The sequence below is a fragment of the Macrotis lagotis genome, chromosome 1 (assembly GCF_037893015.1).
Source record: "Macrotis lagotis isolate mMagLag1 chromosome 1, bilby.v1.9.chrom.fasta, whole genome shotgun sequence".
In the NCBI taxonomy this organism is placed as follows: Eukaryota; Metazoa; Chordata; class Mammalia; order Peramelemorphia; family Peramelidae; genus Macrotis; species Macrotis lagotis.
Window position 1 is genome coordinate 299,731,572 of NC_133658.1, and position 20,677 is coordinate 299,752,248.

Here is a 20,677-nt window from a genome sequence, read left to right on the forward strand (position 1 = left end):
GACCACTCTATTCTCCTTCATTCTCTAGATACATTTCCACTTGTTCCTATGATATATGGCAATAGATTTTTGTTGCTGTTTGACCTTCATTCTCAAAGAGGACCATGACATCAGGAGGGCGATGTCTTGACTTGCAAGTGAATTGGATTTAAGTGAGGGAGGGCTGTGCAGAGTCACCAGTCTCACTCTTTCCTCTAGAGCCATTTGGGTCCAGTGGTCAGAAATAGAGCAGGGTAACTGGAGATAGCCCTGGATATAGCAATAGAGTATTCCAACAAAAGCTTTATCCCCTGAAAAATGCAGATTTTTTGCTTATCATTCCCACATGACTTAAAACATATTTAGAATGTTTCTTTAGGAATTGCCTTCAAAGCCTGGGGCACATTCTTTTAAATCTTCTCATTGGTAGTAAACATTTGTCCTTTGAAAATGGATCTGATTTTTGGAAATAGAAGTTCTCTGGAGCCAAGACTGGTAGATAAGGTAGTAGATCAACCTGGATACTACCATTTTTGGTCAATGACAAGGTATATTTTATAATAACAAGGCTGATCTTCTCAAGAGGCTTCCAAATAGTCTCTGAAAGCAGTTCATCTCTCAAAGAGGAAAATGGTTTTGAGTGATGGTCATATTTTTTACTGAGGGTATTAGTCTTCCAAGAAAAAAACTTTGGAAAATCATAAGATAACAGATTGAGAGTTAGAAAGTACCTTAGAGGGGCAGCTAGGTGGCATAGTGGATAAAGCACTGGCCCTGGAGTCAGGAGTACCTGAGTTCAAATCTGGTCTCAGACACTTAATAAATACCTAGCTGTGTGGCCTTGGGCAAGCCACTTAACCCCGTTTGCCTCGCAAAAAAAAAAAAAAAAAGAAAAAACCTAAAGAAAGTACCTTAGAATTCAAACCCAGAGCTAGGATTTGAATCTTGATTCTTATTTCATACCTAACACTTTCCATAAAATCATACTGATTTTATTTATCTAGATACAAAAATCCTAGTGTGTTTTTGAAAAAAATCTCTAATATTTTTATAGTCATGTCTACTCTGTTGTTTTACATGAGTCAGAATAGTTTTCTTTGTCTGAGCCCTGTTTACACCTAGATTATAGGGTACTTAGAGGTAACTATATCTATGGCTTCTATTTTTCCCTGAATCTGTCTTTCCACCCCTACCTCCAGCCCCCTTCCCTCCATTTAGTAAAGGGCAAGAAAACAATGGACATGGAAACAGTGGACTGATCTAGTTCTGTTATTTATCTTTTGATGCAGAGAATCAACATTTATATTAGACTCTAGAGGATTACAGACACACAGTAAGCAATCCGGGAATATTGCTGTTACTACTATCTTTTAAAAAAACATTTTATGGAAGTTGTGAAAATTAATTGAAGTACCTTAGGAGCTGAAGATGAAGCATACTACTAGAGAACAGACTGTGCTAGGTTTTCACAGTCATATTTCTTTTCATAACTCTTTTGTTGTCCTCAATAAAAAGCTAGCTAAAGTATAAAAGACTTGATAAACACAGGCTAAGTGATTACAATTTTGCCTTTCTCTTCTCCCCTGCCTTATTGGGACAATTTAGGTTTGTAGTTTCCAAGAGAAGCAGCATTGCAAGGTACAGAAGGTGCTTGGAGTCAAAAAAGACCTGGGTTCAAATATTATCTCAAGACATTTTTTAGCTATGTCACCCTAGGCAAGTCATTTAATCTCTCTTGGCCTCCTTTTCCTGACCTGTTTCCTCATTTGTTTTATGAGGGAGTTAGTCATGACACCCTTCCACTTATAAATAAATCTATGATCCTATGATTTTATAAGCAATAATCTTTCCATTCTATGAATAACAAATGGGGGTAATTCTACCCACATAAAATCTTACCAGTAAAATTCTTAACCTTTCTTCCTTGTCTTCCTCTCCTCTCCCCTGCAAAAATCTTCATGGTTCCCCTTTCAGTCATTAAACAAACATAAAATATCTATATGTACAAAGTCCTTGTCTTAGGCACTGGAGATACTCTGTCCACAAAGAGTGTTCATTGGGGGGTGTCAATGATGATGTACTGGGACTCAAATATCCACTTCCCTGAGGCAGACAGAGATATTTATTTCCATGTGAGAAATACTGTATCCTATTTTTAAAGTTATTTCTTGATGACACAAGCAAGGATTTATAGAAGGATGCTGGTCAGAATGGAGCTGGCTGGGCAGCACAGTAGAGAGAGATTGTGGGTGGGATCAGGAAAATCTGATCTGGAATCCTTTCACAGCAATTTACTAGTTGTGTGAGACTGGATAAGTCACATGTTCTTAGCCTCAGTTTCCTTTTCAACTAAAATGGAGATAATAACAGTTCACACCTTCCTGGGTTGTTGATGGTTCAAATAAAATCACATTTTTAAAACACTTTGCAAGTACTAAATAAAAATTAGCTATAACAATATATCAAGGGTGAAGGGAAACAAACAGTTCAAGTATGATACTAGTATCCATGAAATACTATATGACCCAGAGAAAGATCACTGGTACATTAAGTAGCTCCTTTCTGAGGGATTTGTGGATGGGGAATCACAAAGGACGAGAAGGTACAAGTAGGTTCCAATCTATACTGGTAGGGGAGAAGAAAAAGAGGGAGGGAGAAGTACTTAATAAATCATTGATAATTTGAAGTAGATAATCATTCACACTCCCCCCCACACACACACACAAGTAGATAATCATTCAACCTCCCCCCACTCACCCCACGGAGTATATGGATACAAAATTTTCACTAAACTTCCAACCTCCTTCCCCAATCCCAGTTCATTCTTTCACTATGAGGTTCCCATGAAGTCAAAATGAATGAAATTAGCCTCTTTAATCAAGGCAAGGCGTGGCTTCTTCACTTAGTATCTCTAAAATGAGAGGAGGTGCCTTTGGTCTCTGAAGTGCCTTCCTTTCTTAAACTATAATCCTATGATTAGTGAAGGCCATTTCCATTGATCTATCTTGTTTGCCTGTGGGACTAACTAAGGAATAACTAAGAACAAGGATTTGGGTTTAAATCCTGATTATCTATGTGTATGTTGGGCAAGTTTGAACTCAGTTTCCTCATCTTTAAGGTGAGAGGACTGGACAAGATGACCTCTGTGTTCCTTCCACCTCAGAACCCATTATCCTGTGGTCCCAAGGCAATGTCTTGACTGTGACACCACAAAGGTTCTCCCATCATTTGCTCCCTCAGCATGGTTGGCAAATAAAAGACTAGGAGTAGCAACCAGGAATAGAAATCCCCACATCTTGGAACCTAACAGCTCTGAAACATTCGGATGACACCTCCACCTTCCAGGAAAGTGTGGCATGCTCTGCTTCCTTTTTCTACACCATGACTTGCATTGTTTGGTTGTGGATCAAGATTCACAGCACAGCCAGGGTCAGGGAAGAGAGAAGTGGGGGGAAACTACCACATCCTAGAAAGAGCAGCTTGTGATCAATTTTCTGTCTGTTTCTTTGAGATCTGACTCTCCTAATACTTCTCCTGTTTTCAGTACAGAAAGGACTATTTGGCCTAAGCATTACAGGCACCAAACAGTTCCTGATTGAGAGCAGATGGAACCACAAAGAGAGAACTCCATTTAGTCTGAAGACTCTTTAACAGAGCCTGTAGAAGTCAGATTTTTGTGGGTTTAAGCTATGGATAGAGATGTATGGGATTTGATAGAGCAATGAGAAGGAATATATAAAGAGGTCTTCAGCCATCATGGAAGGAAAAAATGTTTTTATAATGTGACTTTCTTTATCAACTAGAAGTATAGAAAGGGGAGCCATTTGGTTTGATTTTTCTCCTTAGAGGCAACACCTTCTCCAGCCAGAAACACCCCTGCTCTCCCTAGGTGCCTTTCCAAAAAGGCATGAAATTTCTCTACAAATTTTCATCTAGTGATGCTATATATCTGTGAACACAAAACACTATGGAGAGATAAAAACTACAGGTAACCCAAGAAGCAATGGGATTAAAAAAAAAAGCTGCCTTGAGAATATATTTAACTTCAAACTACTATATAACAAATACTGTTCTAGAAAAAAAAATTAAACAGTTCCTGCCTCCAAGGATTTTACAATCTAATAGAGGAGAGAAAATGTACATATTTAAATATAAACAAAATAAACAGAGCTAATATGATCAAGAAAGGGGATAACCTCTGTGAATGCCTAGGAGTGGGAGATGTCAGGTCTAATTCAGACTAGAGTTTGTAAAAGGGAATGAGATAAAATAGGATAATATATAGATAGCAATGTGATAAAATAAATCTAGAAGGGTAGGTTGAATAACAACAACAAAAGTCTAGAAGGGTAAGATGGTTAAGTTGACAAGATAAGAGAAGGCCTTATTTTATCCTAGAGATGATAAGGATTCATCAAATGTTTTAGGTACTAGGAGAGTCTCATGGCTTAGGAATTTTCTTCTGTAGATTCATAGAAGATGGATCAGAATGGGGAAGATGAGAAACCAGAGTGCCAATTCAGAGGTTACTTCAACAATACTATAATCCTGAGAGACTTGAAAAGATGGAGTGGCTACGTAGTGACAAAGAAGAGAAATGCTATAGAGTAAAAACTGAACAAGTTGGAGATGGTAAGATGAGAGAAAGAGTCCAGGTACTAGTAAAAGTTCTTAAATTATAGTTATTCCCACTGTATTCATTCCAGTTAGTTTAAGTGATTCAGAAATGAGTTGGACCCTCCCTTCTGTTACTTTCAAATGATTTAATAAGATTTGGGGTTTTATAAATATATGCACTTTCTTGGATCTAGAGGTAACAAGGTCACAAGTATGTGACTCTGTAATGACTATATATAGGCTCAGAAAATGTGAGATCCTGATCACATAAGGAAAGGGAAGTACATGTCTTGATCATGAACTAATAAATCGCTATCTCAGTGGAAATCAAGATAAACAAGGGGACTACATAACCCTTTCTCTTTGTTTCGTTCTCTCATCTCATTGTCTGTCTCTCTCCCTATGTGTCTTTAGCTGTTCAGTTATTTTAATCTAATAAGAAAAGAGGAACACAGATCTCAGCTGCTTATGATACAGAAATATTTGTAGAGAACATCACAGTGGAAAAAAGCATAGCAAACTTAGTTTCTAAATCAGTTCTGCTACTAACTTGCTATGTGATTCTGGGTCTCTTCCCTTTCCCTTTCTTAGTCTCTATTAAAGAAAATATGACTGTATTAAATGGTTTCCCTTCTACTCCATGTGGTTATGAAGAAAAGGACAAGGAAGACACAACAACAAAAGGGAAAATCATATCTGCTTGAAAGTCTGTGGCTATGGGCCATTTACTATCATGTGAAAAGATTCTGGGAAGTGGTTGTTGAAGTGTAAACAATGAAAAAAGGGCATTCTAAAGGTCTTTTAGAACTCCATATCGGGCCAGCCCTCTCAGGCCATAACCTCAGTGGTCCATTCCACACATCCCTGATTTATTAAGCTACATATTTAGCTTGATTTATTTATGACACAGTTTAAAAATTATTCTGACTGTTTCTAGGGTATTTTGAACCCTGAGTTCCAGTCCCTCTCTCTCTTCTCCTCCCCTGGCTCAGGAGATAGGCCTCTACTTCAGAGACTGCCTCTTATCAGGTGGACAGGTAAAGCATTGTTTGCTGATGGTCCCATACATCCAGAATATAATCTGTGTTGAAGCCTGAAACAGATGGTTCTGCTGTGGAAATGAATGGCCTTTGTACTCTAAAGGAACCATATTTGTACAGACAGAAAATGGCCCTTGTTGCTGTCAGAGTGACACAGGATCTGAACCACATCTTTGCTAAGGCATGTAAAGATGTCAATACCTTGTGGGTAGGAGAAACCGACCACAGGGTGTCTCCCAGTGAGGGGGACTCTACTAGCTCATAGAAAACATTTAAGGTCCTTTCAGTCTGAAATGTCTTTAGGGATGTCCCCCCCCCCCCACACTAAACTCTGCTCTAGAACAGATAAAGAATATTTTCCTTCCTTTCCTCTTCTTCTCCTTATTACTAGCAGACATTTATTGAAAATTTACTATATGCTGCTCATTGTGTTAGGCATTAGAAATAGAAAAGAGGCATAAGATGTGGTGCCTAGTCTAGAGAGGCCCCCCTATTTTATATCCTTTTCCTTACATGGTTCTGCTAAATTCCTTTCATAATTTAGCTTCTCCTCTTTCTCTGTTTTGGAGGATACACAAGCATGAAGACCATGAATTGATTATAATCTTGAGCTACTGGAGAAAAGAGCAGTTGGGGAAAACAACTTGGTCCTTCTTTTCTCTTTTTTTTTTTTTTTTTTGCAAGGCAATCAGAGTTAAGTGACTCACTCAAGGTTATACAGCTAATAAGTGTCAAGTGTCTGGACTGGATTTGAACTCAGGTCCTTCTGATTCTAGGCTAATGCTCCATCCACTGTATCACCTGGTTGTCCCTTCTTGGAACTTCCTTGCCTTTTCACTCCTAGCCTGGGGGACCTGCTTAGAATCAGTGCTGTCATTTATGCCACATGAATACCTATCCCAGCTGTAAGAACATCTGGTATGTGTTCTTGTGCCATTTTTTATCAATTCTGTCAAAGTTCAATGACTTATGGAGAGTTGACCTCTTCTTTTTGTATTCTCATAGAGATAACATAAACTCTTTGGCTCCAGATTTTCTCATTTGGGAGAAAAGGAAAATCTCATGCAGAGTCATGCAATCGTGAAATATTTGGGGTCCTTATCTTATTAAGAGCAAAAAAGAAAGAAGAATCAACTTACTTAAAGTTACATGACTAGGTTTAAAAGCAGAATCAGGCCTAAAATCATGACCATCTAGGAGTGAATTGTCATATTTAATTTTAACATATTTCTATAATATGCACACAAATAATCCTAGAGAGTAAAGTCAATGATACAGACTCTTTTGATTGACAGATTTTTTTAAAAGGAAGCTGTTTTTCTCTAAACTTTAAATGACTTTTTTTCTAGATTGTGTTCTCCTTCCCCTCTTCCCCCACCCCAGATTAACAGAAAAGGAAAACTTTTCCAATCATAATATGTATTTCTGAAGCCCATCATTCTCCTCTAGGGAAATTTTGTCTCCAATGCAAATTCCTCTGTTTATATTTTTAATTGGGTGAAAAAAAACAATGCCATCAATCAATACCATTGGTACTAATTCCCAGAAAAGCATTTGAAAAAGAAGAGTATTAAACATTGGTATGGACAAGGCTGCTGAACTGGTATGTTACTGTTTCCTACTGTGACCTTGGGAGTTGGGGAGTCTTGTCTGCCAGAGAAGCCCTTACTTCATCCTCTCTAAGCAAAGCTGTCACCTTGCATCCCTGGAAAAACTGCCATAGAAGCCAGATGCCAAGAGGTGAGTGGAAGCAGTTAAGTAGAGGTCTGGAGCAAGACAAGAGAAAGGAAGAAAAATGTCCTCTACAAAAAGTGTAGGCTTTTAGAACCACTGAATGGAGCTGCAGAGTTCTGTATGTTTCCATCTCCTCCTTATGAATACATGGTTCTTGCCCACAGCTGCAAGAAGCTCTGTGCTCACTGGCACCCACAACCATGCATTGCCACTTGTAAGAGGCAGACCCAGCTGCTTGTGGGCACAGCCTATATTGCTTTGGGGCGGCAGGGCCAAGAGTCAAACCCCTGGCATCATCCTTGGGGATGAAAAGTGCTTCTAGCAATGGCCAAAAGCAATGTCTCAAGCCTGGACTAGTCACAAGCAGCAGTGTCTGCCCACCTCACTGGCTCTCAGCATCCTCTCTGCGACCTTCCACACCATCCTCTCTTTTCCTGTTTGGGAGAACCCTTGCTTTCAGGGAGTAGGTTGGAAACTGGCTCTCTGAGCTCATGAAAGTTGTGCTAACAATCCATTAGGATCTGAACAAATTGATGTTTTCTTCGGCTTTCTCAGCAGACTAAATAAACATGTAATACAATGCTCTGGTCCACATAAACCAGAATTAGTTGGGAAGCCTCAATAACTCAGGTAGCTCCTCATTACATGTCATTTACTACAAAGACCTGCTATGAGCACAGAACCCATGAGCTCTTTCCCCACCCAGGTAATGCCTTTCCAAGTTTCCAGTCAGTTGCCTGAGGCAATGACTGGCATGACTGGACACCTCCTGAACTGGCCTTTGTGCCCCAAGTCACACAACTTCTGGCCCTGATGAGGGAGGAAAAGGAAAGGGTGGCTACTCCCCCAAAAGCAGATGCTGCTGCTATGACGGCTCCCATCTTCTTACCTCACCCTGCCCGGAAGACAGTATTTTACAAATCAAACTGAGGCCTAGGAAAGCTACAGTGTACCATCAAATGCATTAGATCACCCAAAGCAAGGCCAATGGCTATAGCCAGAGAGGAATGTTACCCCTGAGCCTCATTAAGTGAGCAAAATAATAACAATAATATAACAGGAGGAATAAATGGAATGGTTTTGGTATTTATTGAGTCAAGGAAACCACAATTCTTACTGTCCTGCACAGAGATCCCCTCTGCAGCTGGCGTCAGCCAGAGAGGGAAGGAATGTGTTGGCACCGGTTGAAGTCATGAATCCAACTCACCCCAGAAGACAGCGACAGACTCAGTTCAAGATGAGGTTCCCTTAGTTCACTCCCCAGCCTTGGTGAAACAAGGCAAGGAAGTCTTTCAGCAGATCACCAAGCCTAGATTCATCTAGCCATATGGCTTCTCAAAGCCTCATTTTCAAAATACACAGAGGGGGCCTTTGGTAAAGGAAAATAATTACTGTTTGTTTTAAGAGCCCCCCCCCCTGCCATTTGAGCTCTTTTCCCATTCCATGGATAGAATGGGAGCTCTCTGGGTCTGGGTTTCTTCCTGAGGTCAGTAAAGTACTCAGCATTTTGCTGAAGAATTGCAAGGAAATAGGAGGGAATCAATAAAGAATCAAGATTTTCTTGATTTAAACTGGATGGGATATAGTTTTGCTGGAGATGGGTTGAAATTCAATGCTCTTGAAGGCTGACTTGACAGCTAAATGAAACTTAACTTCACTTACTTGTGGGAATAGGCCATGAAGAGAATTCAGATAACCTGTCACTGGAGAATCTCACAAAACTCATTTCACTTTGCCCTTCCACCAAAGCCTCTGCCCTGGCTATAGCAAAAAGTGCCACTTACTGATTGATGTCATACCTTGTGTCCTACCCAGATAAGGATAAAAGGGTTGATGCAAATACTTTGTGTCCTACCCAGATAGAGATGAAGGGGCAGATGTAAAGACTAACATTAGAACAGGGTACCTGAAAGAAGGACAAGAAGTGTGTCTCCTGAAGTACCCATAGATCAGGTATTAGGGGGTACACTGAATGCAGTAGCTAACGCATCCAGAATCTGAGACAAAGTTAACTGTTGCTCCAATGCTCTAGAGTGGCCTCAGTTCTTAGGTTTAAAAAGTCCTTCTTTTGAACAATTCCTTAACCCAGTAGGTGGGATCAGCCAGGACACCACAATGACACCTGACTTCCTCAGCAGAAGTGAGGAATGGTGTACCTCACATAAATGAACCATTTAGCAGTTTCCAACTTTAAGGCAGTCAACACTTAAAAAACAAAGAAATATCTGGAAGCTTTGAATTATCAGTGGAAAATTGAACAGCAGAGGCAGCATAGAGAATATCACCCAAGATAGGTAAGATAAGAAAAAAGAATTGTGAGTGGACAATGAAGAGCCCACATGATCTATTTACATCTATACAATGTCAAGAGTTCTAGAAAGAAGCCCTTATCATGTTGTATAGACTCCTTCTCCCAAGGGAGAATTTATGGCAGATGACAAACCAGAGTTTTGCAGGATGAGAAGAGATCCACATTATTAGAGGATGACCCTACATCAATGAGACTTCAGACCCAAATCCTGAATAGGGCTCTGATCACAAATTTTAATAAGGGTGGCCAAGAATCATGATGGTCAGTGATGATGGGTTCTACTGAACTGTGGGATTATTTGCCCCTAGACTACTAAACTTTTTGAGCAATTTTATAAAAGTTTTATATAGTTTTCCATATAGGTACTTCTTATAGTTAGCAATGCCTACTTCTAGCAACAACCATCTACCCCACTTGCTAATTTGCTTCTTCTGATCTGTAGTGTTGCTCCTAAACTAGGCAGTTAATGTGTTAGAAATATGTGTGAAGTAAGAGTAAATTAGACTCTAAATGAAGGGGCTCACTTACAAATAAAGGGTTAATTAGACTCTAAATGAAGGAGCTCACTTACAAATAAAGGGTTAACGGACCTTTGGTTATTTGAGACTTTTTTGGGGGGGAAGGGAGATGGGAACTGACTTTCCTGTAATCAGCTCTATTGGCTGAATTTGGTCTCAGGAGAAGTTAGGAGCCATGGTCCTTTAAAAGATCATGTTCATATATTCCCTTTAAACCTCACATATTGAAATGATAGTGTGAATATGCAAGTGTATGGTGCTCTGGATGCAGAGAGATGGGAGGTGGGCAAGGGTGAGAGGAAGGCACTGTTTTAACTACTCTTTGGTAAATCAACATAGCTGGCATGGAAGCAATTTTAAACAAATGTCTAGATGAGAGCTTACAGTATTTATCTTTGTGAAAAAAGTCTCTTTCACAGACTTCCTTTCTGTCCATTGATTCTGCCAGTGTGAGGTCCTGGGAAGAGCACTGGACTTGAGTTAGAAGTCCTCTCTTCATATCCTAGCACTGCTCTTGATCCTGTGTGACCTTGGGGAAATTACTTTACCTTCATGGGCCTAAATGTCATTCTTAAAATGAGAATATTGGAACAGAAGATCTCTAAATTCAATGTGACATATCTGAAACTATTTCTGGGGACCTCATTAGTACATACTTTAAAGCATATTCATTCACTTAAAAATATATTTTTAGTATCTATAGGTACTAAGGCATTGTGCTAGGTCCTAGAAGATATAAAAACAAATGAAAACCAGTTCCTGCCCTCAAGGAGTTTACATTCTACTAGAGGTCCAACAATTGTTTCAAATTGTGTCTGGTAGCAAGCAGGGGGAGATCGGGAGAAAGGAAGTGTCAAAAAGAGCCTTTTGGAAATTTAGTGACAAGTGAAAACCTTGGTGTGACCTCTTAGCTCCTTCCCAATGATGGATGGATATTTTTCTGTTTTCTACCCTCCTGACCCTCCTCCCCTCCCATAGCAGAAGCAATAAATACTCTTATTCCCAATGCCAATGGGTCAGTTTCTGTTCTGTTCCATGATACTCAAAAGGAATAATGGTCACTGCTGTGTCTGCCCAGGGACACGGGCTGGGTACTACTGGGAGCCTGGCACAGCCTGAGAAAACAGAGATGCCCTCAGTGTAGTCATTCTTCTTTAGGAAGCTCCCACCCGGTGCCCGGCCCAGAGAGACACTATGTGAGGGAGCTTTCGGCAATTCTTGGCAGTTAACATTAAGGTAGGAGAGGATGGGGAAGCATTAGAGCATTAGAAACAGAAAGAACAGATTCAGAGAAATGGTTTGCAAGGAAATGAGGGTTGTTTGCTGTAAATTCTACCTGTCTCTGCAAACACACTTGAGCCTGTCCTCCTTTTCTCTCTCCTTCCCTACTTCCTTTAGTGACTAGGAAATGTTCTGAATCATGGCCTTCTCCAGTTCCAGAAAGTTCAACAATCAATCCATCAACAAACCAGCACTGTGTGTCAGGGAAGGGCTACAAAGACAAAAGTGGGACAATCCCTACCCTCAAGGAGTTTTACATTTAACTGCAACTTCGGGATGGAAGAAAGTCATTCACAGAGCCTGGAACGTTCCAAAGAGCAGGGATCTTTGGTCTGAAGCTATCTGGCTCACCAATCTTGGAGGAAGAGAAAAGTGGTACCTAATGGGTAGACAGCAGGTAACTAAAAAGCTGTGCCTGTGGGATTCCCTCAGGCAAATCCATCCTGGCTCAGAGAATAAACTCCTGGATAACTTTGTCCAAGGTCACTCACCATCTCTCAGCATCCTGTCTAATACTGTACTCACTGAAAATCACAAAAGCACTAATTCAGAGGGCTGGGATTCAAACTCAGGGATTTTGACTTCAAGTCTAAGGGCTCATTCCTCTATCTCTACACATCATTCTCCCCATCTAGTTCCCTACTTTACCTATGGGAGAGAGAAAACCAGTACCATCCAATTTCATTATTATTATTATTATTATTATTATTATTATTATTATTCAATAGTTCATATTTTCCTGACAGTAAGATTTATTTATTAGAGGCAGCATGGGGTGGCAGACCAGTCACAGAGTCAGGAATACCTAGCTTCGAGGCTTGTGTTTGACACATATTGGCCGTCATCTGGGCATGTCATCTCAGATCAACCCCTTAAAACTAGAAGATATGATCAGCAGATTAAATTTCTTTCAGGTTCAGACCAGTTCAAAGCACTTTCTTTACAGCAACTTTCTTCATTTTTATGGGGGCCCCGTGATTTACCCATGGGGACACCATTTATCAGTTGACAACACCTGGAGATAATCTGGAGGTCCTCTGATTCCTACTCTTTCTTCTACACTAGCCCCAGGAAAGCTTTCCAGCCAGGATCTCACAGCAGCATGATGCCCCAACCATGTGCGTCACTAGTACTTGATCTAGGGACCAGGACTCAGCTGCCTCCCACCGTCAGAATGCTATTGCTCTGTAGATTGGAGGGAGAAACAAAACAACTCCCTACCAATCTCACAGGGTTGTTGTGGGGAACATTTAATAAAAATGATGGCAAAGCACTTTGCAAATAAGTGAGAATTCCTCACTTGACCTCCCCAAAGGTATAATCATGCTGCTGTTCCCCTCCCACTGCTGTGCTCTACTCTTAATGAGGCTCCCAGAAAGATTCCTACAGCAAGATAATCATAGATTTTCAGCTGCATGCCACTCTTACCTGTCAGTAGCTTTTAGGAAGACCTTATAAAGGCTTTCAAAATCCCTTGCATTATCTGAAAGTTGAGCTCATTAATCGCCCTATTTAATCCCATTGCAAACTTCTATGCCTGTTTCACCAGTTCTGTTCTCACCAGCTTTGGTCTCGCTCTTTTTACCAATCTTCCCTAGTTTCTTTTAATCTACAGAATTTAAGCCTCTTCCAACTTCCATTGAATAGCCCCGATTAACAAAGAATGAATTAATTAAAGGACCGTGTCCTCTCTACTCCTAATTCTCTCAGGATTTCTATGTTTGAATCTATGCCACTTCTTTTCTAGCCTCAGTTTCTCACCTTCCCAGGGATCAATGACGGGATATTTAGAATGGGAAATACTAAGCAATCAGGCACCTGGGCTGTAGCATCTGCAATCTATAACAAGCTCCCCTTGGGAGAATGAAACCTGTTTTAGAGGAGCTTGGTTCTTCACTAGTTCAATTTAGAAACAAGATAGCTTCAACCCTTTAGACTTTGGCTGCAACAAGTGCAGTTATATCTATTTTTCATTCCACTGGGTTTATAGTGAGACAATTTTTATTTTGAAGACCATTAAACCTGAAAGACAAGAAGCTCATGTGGCACAAGGAAAGGCTAAAAGTTTCTAAAGTCAGAAGAGTTAGGTTCAAAATATGATTGAATATTTGTTATTTATCCAAGGCAAATTATTTACTTTTCTTGCGTTTTTGTTTCCTTATTTGCAGGATGAGTAGATTGGACTAAGTGGTGGTTTCTGAGTTCATTTCCATCTCTAGATTTATGATCCAATAAAGGATTCTTAAAAGCATATTCTCAATACCCTTATTGATTGATTGAAAAATGTGTCACCCAAAATCTTTAAGAGATGACAATTAAGACCAGCATTTATTTAGTGCTTTAGGGTTTACCAAGGGCTATATAATCTTTTGATTCTGTGAGGAAGAAGTACTATTTATTATATTATTGATGAGAAAATTGAATCAGAAAGAGATTAAGCAACTCCCCAGGTCACTGAGTTAGGAAGAATCTGAGGCTGAAGTTGAACTCACCTCTTCCTGGCTTCAAGTCCAACTATCCACCACCTAGTTTTGGCTGGGGGAGTGGCAAGAAGGAATTCTGTGAGTCTCTATTGTTTTAACTTTTTTATAATCTTGAAAAAAAAGTAAGCTCTAACTTACAAATCTCCATTTTAGCTAGCTTATTTCTGTAGCTGGATTAACAGGATAGCTGTGATATTTTCTTTCTTGCCCTTCTATTCTTTTGGTTTCTTATTGCCAAGCTTATGTTTCCTACCTTCCTTTGGCTCAGTTTGGCCTTTGTGGTTTTACAATGACCTTTTCTAATTCTAACACAAGAGAACTTGAGGGCAGAGGAGCCTTAAAATGGAGAGGGAAGGGGAAAAGAAGTGGATGGAGGGACTGCTTCCTTGCCTGGACTCCCAAGCCCCATCTCATTTTCTGAGAGCTTTGACATAAACACATTATTTCCAATAATTAGCATCTGCTCTTGACTTGTGGCTTGTGATTTCTGGGGATATTTTAAGCTCTTCCAAAGAAAAGGGAATCAGAAAAAGGCATTTTCTAATTGTGAAGGATTTAGATAACAAAGGAAGACAGTTGTCTTATGGACAGAGAACTAGATCCAAAGTCAGGAAGACTGGGTTCTAGTCTTGAATACACCAGGGTGAGTTTAGCAGAAAAGCCAGTGGATTTGGACCAAGGAGACCTTGGGTTGAATCCAGGCTCTGATGCTCACTAATGGGTGGCCATGGACAACTCACTTCCATGAACCTCAGTTTACATATTTGAAAATGTCAATAATCATACTTGTACTATCTGTTACACAGAATCATGAGCAAAGCACTTTGTTAATCAAAAAAATCTCTGGAAATGTTAATATCTCAGTTAAGTGAATGTCTCTCTATCATAGATTAGTTTATGACCTTAAGAAAGTTACTGACCTCTCCCTATGAAAACAGGAAATAATTTTTTATTTTTGAAAATAAATCTTGCAAATCTGAAGCAGGATTTCTATGTTTGAAAAACCTATACAGAACTTTGAGTTCCTTAAAGGTAGTTACTATAGAAATACCAGTCACAATTATAAGGTAAATTGAGAAAGATAGAGAAATCCTCTTTTTGTAGAAAAGTAAAGGGAAGGAGGAATGGGTTATAATGCTTTCTTAAGAGTTTTCCAAGGAAGGCTAGATCAAGGGCAGAAGCAGGAATTTATTTAAGGGAAGATTCATTCAGTCATTCAATAAATACACATTTATGAAATACCTATTGTGTGTACAACACCAGGCCAGGCACTAGAAAAGATCCAAAGTTCAGATATGGTATGGTTTCTGGTCTTATAGAGCTTACAATTTGGGTGAGGGGGACAAGGAGAAATATATAAACACAGAAAACACTAATATACAATAGTAAGTTATTACTATTAATAATAGCATTTAGAGGATGCTTTAAAATTTTCAAAGTATATTAAAAATATTATCACATCTGATTATCACAATCCTGGGAGGTAGGTGCTATTAGTATTTTACAGATGAGGAAACAGTTAAATGAATGGCCCAGGGTCACACATCTTGATCATATCTGAGGCCATTCTGACAGGAGTTCCAGTGCTGTATCCACTTCACTGCCTAGCTACCTCTATTCATTAACAAGGTACATAATAGTGTTCTATGAGAGTTTTGGGGGTATGGTTGTTCCTCACTGGCACAAGGATCAGGGAAAGTTTTATGAGGGTGGGGGAACTTCAGGTGGACTTTAAGGAATGGATAGGAATTCAGTTAGGTGAAGAAGGCCTGGAACAGAATAGGTTTCTTAATAAATGTTTCTTGACTGATTGGACATTCTAAGGAGCAGCAAAAGAGAGAACAAAGGTGTAAGGACAGGGCATGTTCAGAAGAGTATAGTTTATCCTCAGCCTGAGTGCTTATGAGATAAGGCTAGAAACATAGGGCAGTGTGGTCAGAATATGACAAACCTGGAATGCCAGGCAAAGGAATCCTTTCTGGGTAGGCAATAGGGAGCTACAGGAGATTTTGTGGCAGAGTAATGTGGTCATATTTGCATATTAATAATGTGTGTGTGTATTTTTTTTAAATTAGGAACTAGATTTATTCTACTTGGCCTCAGAGAGTAGATCTAGGAGCAATGAACAGACGTTACCAAAATGCTGATGTTTAACTCCAAAACTTCTTCATAATTAGAGATATTCAAAAGTAGAATGGGCTGCTTTGGTATGTGATGGATGTAACTCCATGCAGAGGCAGCATGGCTAATCATCAGGAATGTTCTAGAGGAAACTCCAGGTATGGATTGGATCAGATGACATCTGAGGTCCTTTCCAGTTCTAAGAATTTTTTTTTTTATCCTGCCACTTGTATGAAGGAGACAATGGGAGAAGAGAGGGGGGAAGGTAGGAAGACCTTAGGAAGCTCTGACAATAGTCAATATGGGTGATAAGAAAGGTCTCCCCAGGAAAAGAAAAGGAGGAGAATGTGAGAGGTAGACTTGGCATGACTCTACTGGCTGTATATGAGAGGTGAGAGGGAGGAAAGAGTGAAAGATAATTCCAAGGTTACAAAGAAGGGAAATGGAGTAAATGTGGGACCATTGATAGAAACAGTTAAATCTAAAGGAGGAACAGATTTAGCAAGAGCTTACCTGATTCTCACTGTCTCTCTCTCTCTCTCTCTCTCTTTTTAAATCTCTTTCTCACTTTCCTCTCCTCTTTCAATATAGATATCAATATTGAGAGAGATAAGTAGAGAGACAGAAATATATAGAGACAGAATAGACAGTGATTAGATAAAAGACAGATAGACAGAAAGGTAGACTAGAGAGATAAAAGCACTTATGTGTCATGATAAGAGCTCTTCTATATATACATACATATATATATATATATGATAGATACACACACACACACATACACACACATGCACACAAAACACTTATTTAGTTCCTTCATCTAAAAATGGAGGTGGGGGAGAATTACCCTAAGGAATTTTTAAGGTCTCTTCCATATCTAGAACTTATAACCTTAGTTTTAGAAAAACTGTTTTTGAGGTGTCACGGGTCATGGTTAAAAATAGAAGTTTGGGAGTTCTTTTCATATAGGGGATAATTGAAGTCACAGGAAAGAATGAATTGTCGAAGGAGAAAGGAGAGAGAAGAGAAGAAGGCCAAAGATGGTATCTCAGGAGTGTTCATCTTGATGCTGAGTGAAATGAGCAAAACTAAGAGAACAATGAATGCATTAACAGCAACACTGTGTGATGATGATAAACTATGATGGACTTAGCTTCTCTCAACAGTTCAGAGATAAAGGACAATTCTAAAAAACTTGTGATGGAAAATGCCATCCATATGCAGAGAAAAAGCTATGCATGCAGACAAAAGCATATATTTTCACTATTTAAAACCTGTTTTATGTTTTTTTCTTTCCCAAGGTTTTTTCCCCCTTTTACTTCTGATTCTTCTTTCACAAGACAAATATGGAAATATGTTAAAGATGATTGTTACATGTATAATCTATATCAGATGTCATAGGGAAGGGAGAGGGAAGAGAGGGAGGTAGAAAAATGTGGAATTCAAATTGAATGTTAAGAACTATCTTTGCATGAATTGAAAAAATAAAAAATGACATTAAAAAAAAGTCAAAGGGGAAGCTGGGTAGTACAATGGATAGAGCACTGGCCCTGGAGTCAGGAGGACCTGAGTTCAAAGCTGGCTTCAGACACTTAATAATTGCCTAGCTGTGTGACTTTGGGCAAGTCACTTAACCCTAATGCCTTAAATCAAATTTTAAAAAAAAATAAAAAAAGAAGTCAAGAAGCAGATGCAGAGTCAGTAATAGATGAAGAAATAGCAAGAGAATTCTTGGGAATGCCAAGAAGAGGATGGGGTCTTTGGAGACAAGGGAGGCTTTTGAGGTCTTTTTTAAAAAGGATGGTCCTTGGAGATCTCTGAGAGGCTAATTTTAAGCCTTTCTTTATTTTAGAATTTTCTCTTGGATTTATATAATTTTGTGACTTTACCTTCCTACTAAACTGTAGCACCCAAGGGCAGGGACTCTGTATTATCTAAACTTAGCATATCCCATAGAGTATAATACCTTGTTGATGCTTAATAAATGTATATGGTAGTATATAATAGCAAATGGTGGGGGTAGAAGCCAGGATGCAAGGGTTTAAGGAAAAAGTGGTACCACCTTCTTTTAAGAGGTTTTTCTTGTTTTCTCCAGTTCTTACTTCAATTCTCATCATTGTGTATTTATTTTGGACAAGTATATATACATATATGTTATATAATATAGACTCCTATATCTATCCCCTATGTCTGTCTATCCAACTATCTGACTTTCTATCTATTTATCTCCTATATTACTTATTAGTAAACATTATATCTACTGTAGAATCTAAGTGCTTGGAGGGAAAGGTCTGTTTCACTTTTGTCTTTATATTCCAAGAGCCCAGGAAAGTATTTGACATGCAATAGGTATTTAATATGTCCTTGTTGGTAAATTTATTGACTGATTAGAGTAATTGGGACTACACAACTTTTTCAATAAGTTTATCAATGAAAAAGAAAAGAAAGATGTAATTGATGTTTGAAGGACTAGAAAGGTTAAGGCTTACTTAATATTGAAGAATTCCAAGGAAAGAACATCTAAGGAAAAGACAGGAACAATGGTAAGGATGTGATGTCAACTAGTCACCTTTTATGGTGGTTGGATTCTTTTTTTTTAAGGTGATATTAAAAACCAAGGACAGGACCATTAAAATAGATTTTCTTTTTCATTTTGCTCTAGTGCAAGGGTGTTACCCCCAGGTTCTGGGCAAGATGCCAACTCTTATAATTACTTGCCTTTTGAAACTCTTCATCATCTCCAATGGGAATAGTGTCCCTGGCTTTTGGCCATATACCAATGGGTAGTAATGTCATGTGGCTATTTATTGGGTGCTGTGTTCTCTCTCAGTAGTAGATAAAGTGTGTGGCATTTCTCACCCCACTGAAAGATGCCAATCCTAAACATGGATTCTGAGATTTGAAAGAAATTAGCCTCTTCTGCAGTCTGACTAGCAATTCTGACACTTGGAGAAAACCTCACAAAATACACCCAGATCAACTAGCAAGACAGGTTCCTTTTGGAGAATATTTTTAAAAGGCAAATTATATTGAAATCTAGGAGAAAAAAGAGGAGAGAATAATAGCATACTCCAAGGTGGGGGAGGACTCCAAGCTGTTGCCTAATGGAGATGAAACAGAGACCATGAGACCTGAAAGAGACCACCCAATGGGGATGAAAATGAGAAAAGGGCAGGGCTGAACCTGGGACAGGGGAGAGAGATCACTTAGAATATGATTTTAGCAGAATGTTGGGGGATACACAAACAAAAGGAGGTGAAAGGGGAAACAGGACTTGTTTGACCCAAGAACTGCCTTAGGGAGGTCAGAATAAACATGTTCAAGTATCTGACATGAACAAAAGTGAATAGACTTGTTCTATTTGGTCCCAGAGGGTAGATATAGGATGATGAGTAGATATAGCAAAGACCTAAACTGAGTTTTATATAAGGAAAAACATCCTAATTATTAGAGCAAGGGTTCTTAACCCAGGATCCAGGGAGCTCAAAGAGGTCTGTGGATGGATCTCTGGGGGAAGGGTCAATAAACTTATTTTTTAAATTTTAATAACTATTTCAATATAATTGGTTGCCTTGGAAATTTTAAATATTTTATTTTATTCATTTAAAATATTATTCTGAGGACAAAAACAAGATGTATTTATTAAAGCATTGACATGTGGTAGATACTGTATTAAGGATATAAAGGCAAACATTGTTCCTGCCCTCAAAGAGCTCACATTCCAATGGAGGGAAGCCAACAACAACAAACAATAAGGTATCCATAAGAGAAGGGAAGACTCCAAGCAGTCTTGATGAACCATCATTGGATCATTAGAGGGGCTTCTTGGTCAGGGATGGTGGGAAATGAATGGTGCCTGGCTGAAATCCCTCTTGACTCCGAGATTCTGTAATTCTGGAGTTGGGTATTACATTCACCAGGCCTAGGCAGTTCTCCTTCCTCTGCTAGAAAAGGAGATGATCTGCTCTGCGGATCCACTTTCACCAAGCAGATTGCACCAGGGCACTGCTGCTTAGTCCTGGTGATATTATCATTTCATATGCTACCTTCTACTTTCTCTACCTGCAACCCACTAATGTGCTAGCTAGAGGAGATGGGAAGGAGGTTTTGAGGTTCCATATTCAGGCCCCCAGGAATGGCATTTTAAACCACAACACTAATTACCCTCTTCACCCCAGGGAAGGTGTCAGCCAACCTGATAGCAAACTTCCATCAGATCTGCTAAGCTCGGGTTGGTGTTTCATATCCATCCCAAGGGAGTTATTTTATATCCTGCAGCCAGAGGGAGGAAAAGAAGAGTAAGATAGCTTTCCAATTTGAGTCGGGTCTTCACTATGCAGCTTTTGATTTTTGTTTAAAATGTGAGGAATTCTAAGAACACAGAGACCTCCATTTTGAAATGGAAAAACCAGGATATATTTCCCAAGGCAGGCAAAAATGATTGGGAATTATCTTGTTTTGTGATGGCCATTCCTTTGACTTAATTCAATAACCATCCATTAATTCCCTATTACTGTGCAAGGCCATGAGGCCCCTCCAAAAGAATAGCTTAACTGAGATTTTGAATTGCAGTTCTCCACCTATACTTGTTTA

General features: G+C 39.2%; 1 protein-coding gene and 1 long non-coding RNA gene across 4 annotated transcripts in view; one reads left to right on the forward strand and one right to left on the reverse strand.

Moving 5' to 3' along the window:
• Nucleotides 1-20,677, reverse strand: part of GNAO1 (G protein subunit alpha o1) — a 261,560-nt gene that overhangs the window by 219,989 nt on the left and 20,894 nt on the right. The window lies entirely within an intron of this gene.
• LOC141505444 (uncharacterized) lies at nt 3,260-11,961 on the forward strand. Its single transcript, XR_012473602.1, has 3 exons — nt 3,260-3,967; nt 4,448-4,611; nt 11,598-11,961. It is a non-coding gene; the product is annotated as an uncharacterized LOC141505444 (long non-coding RNA).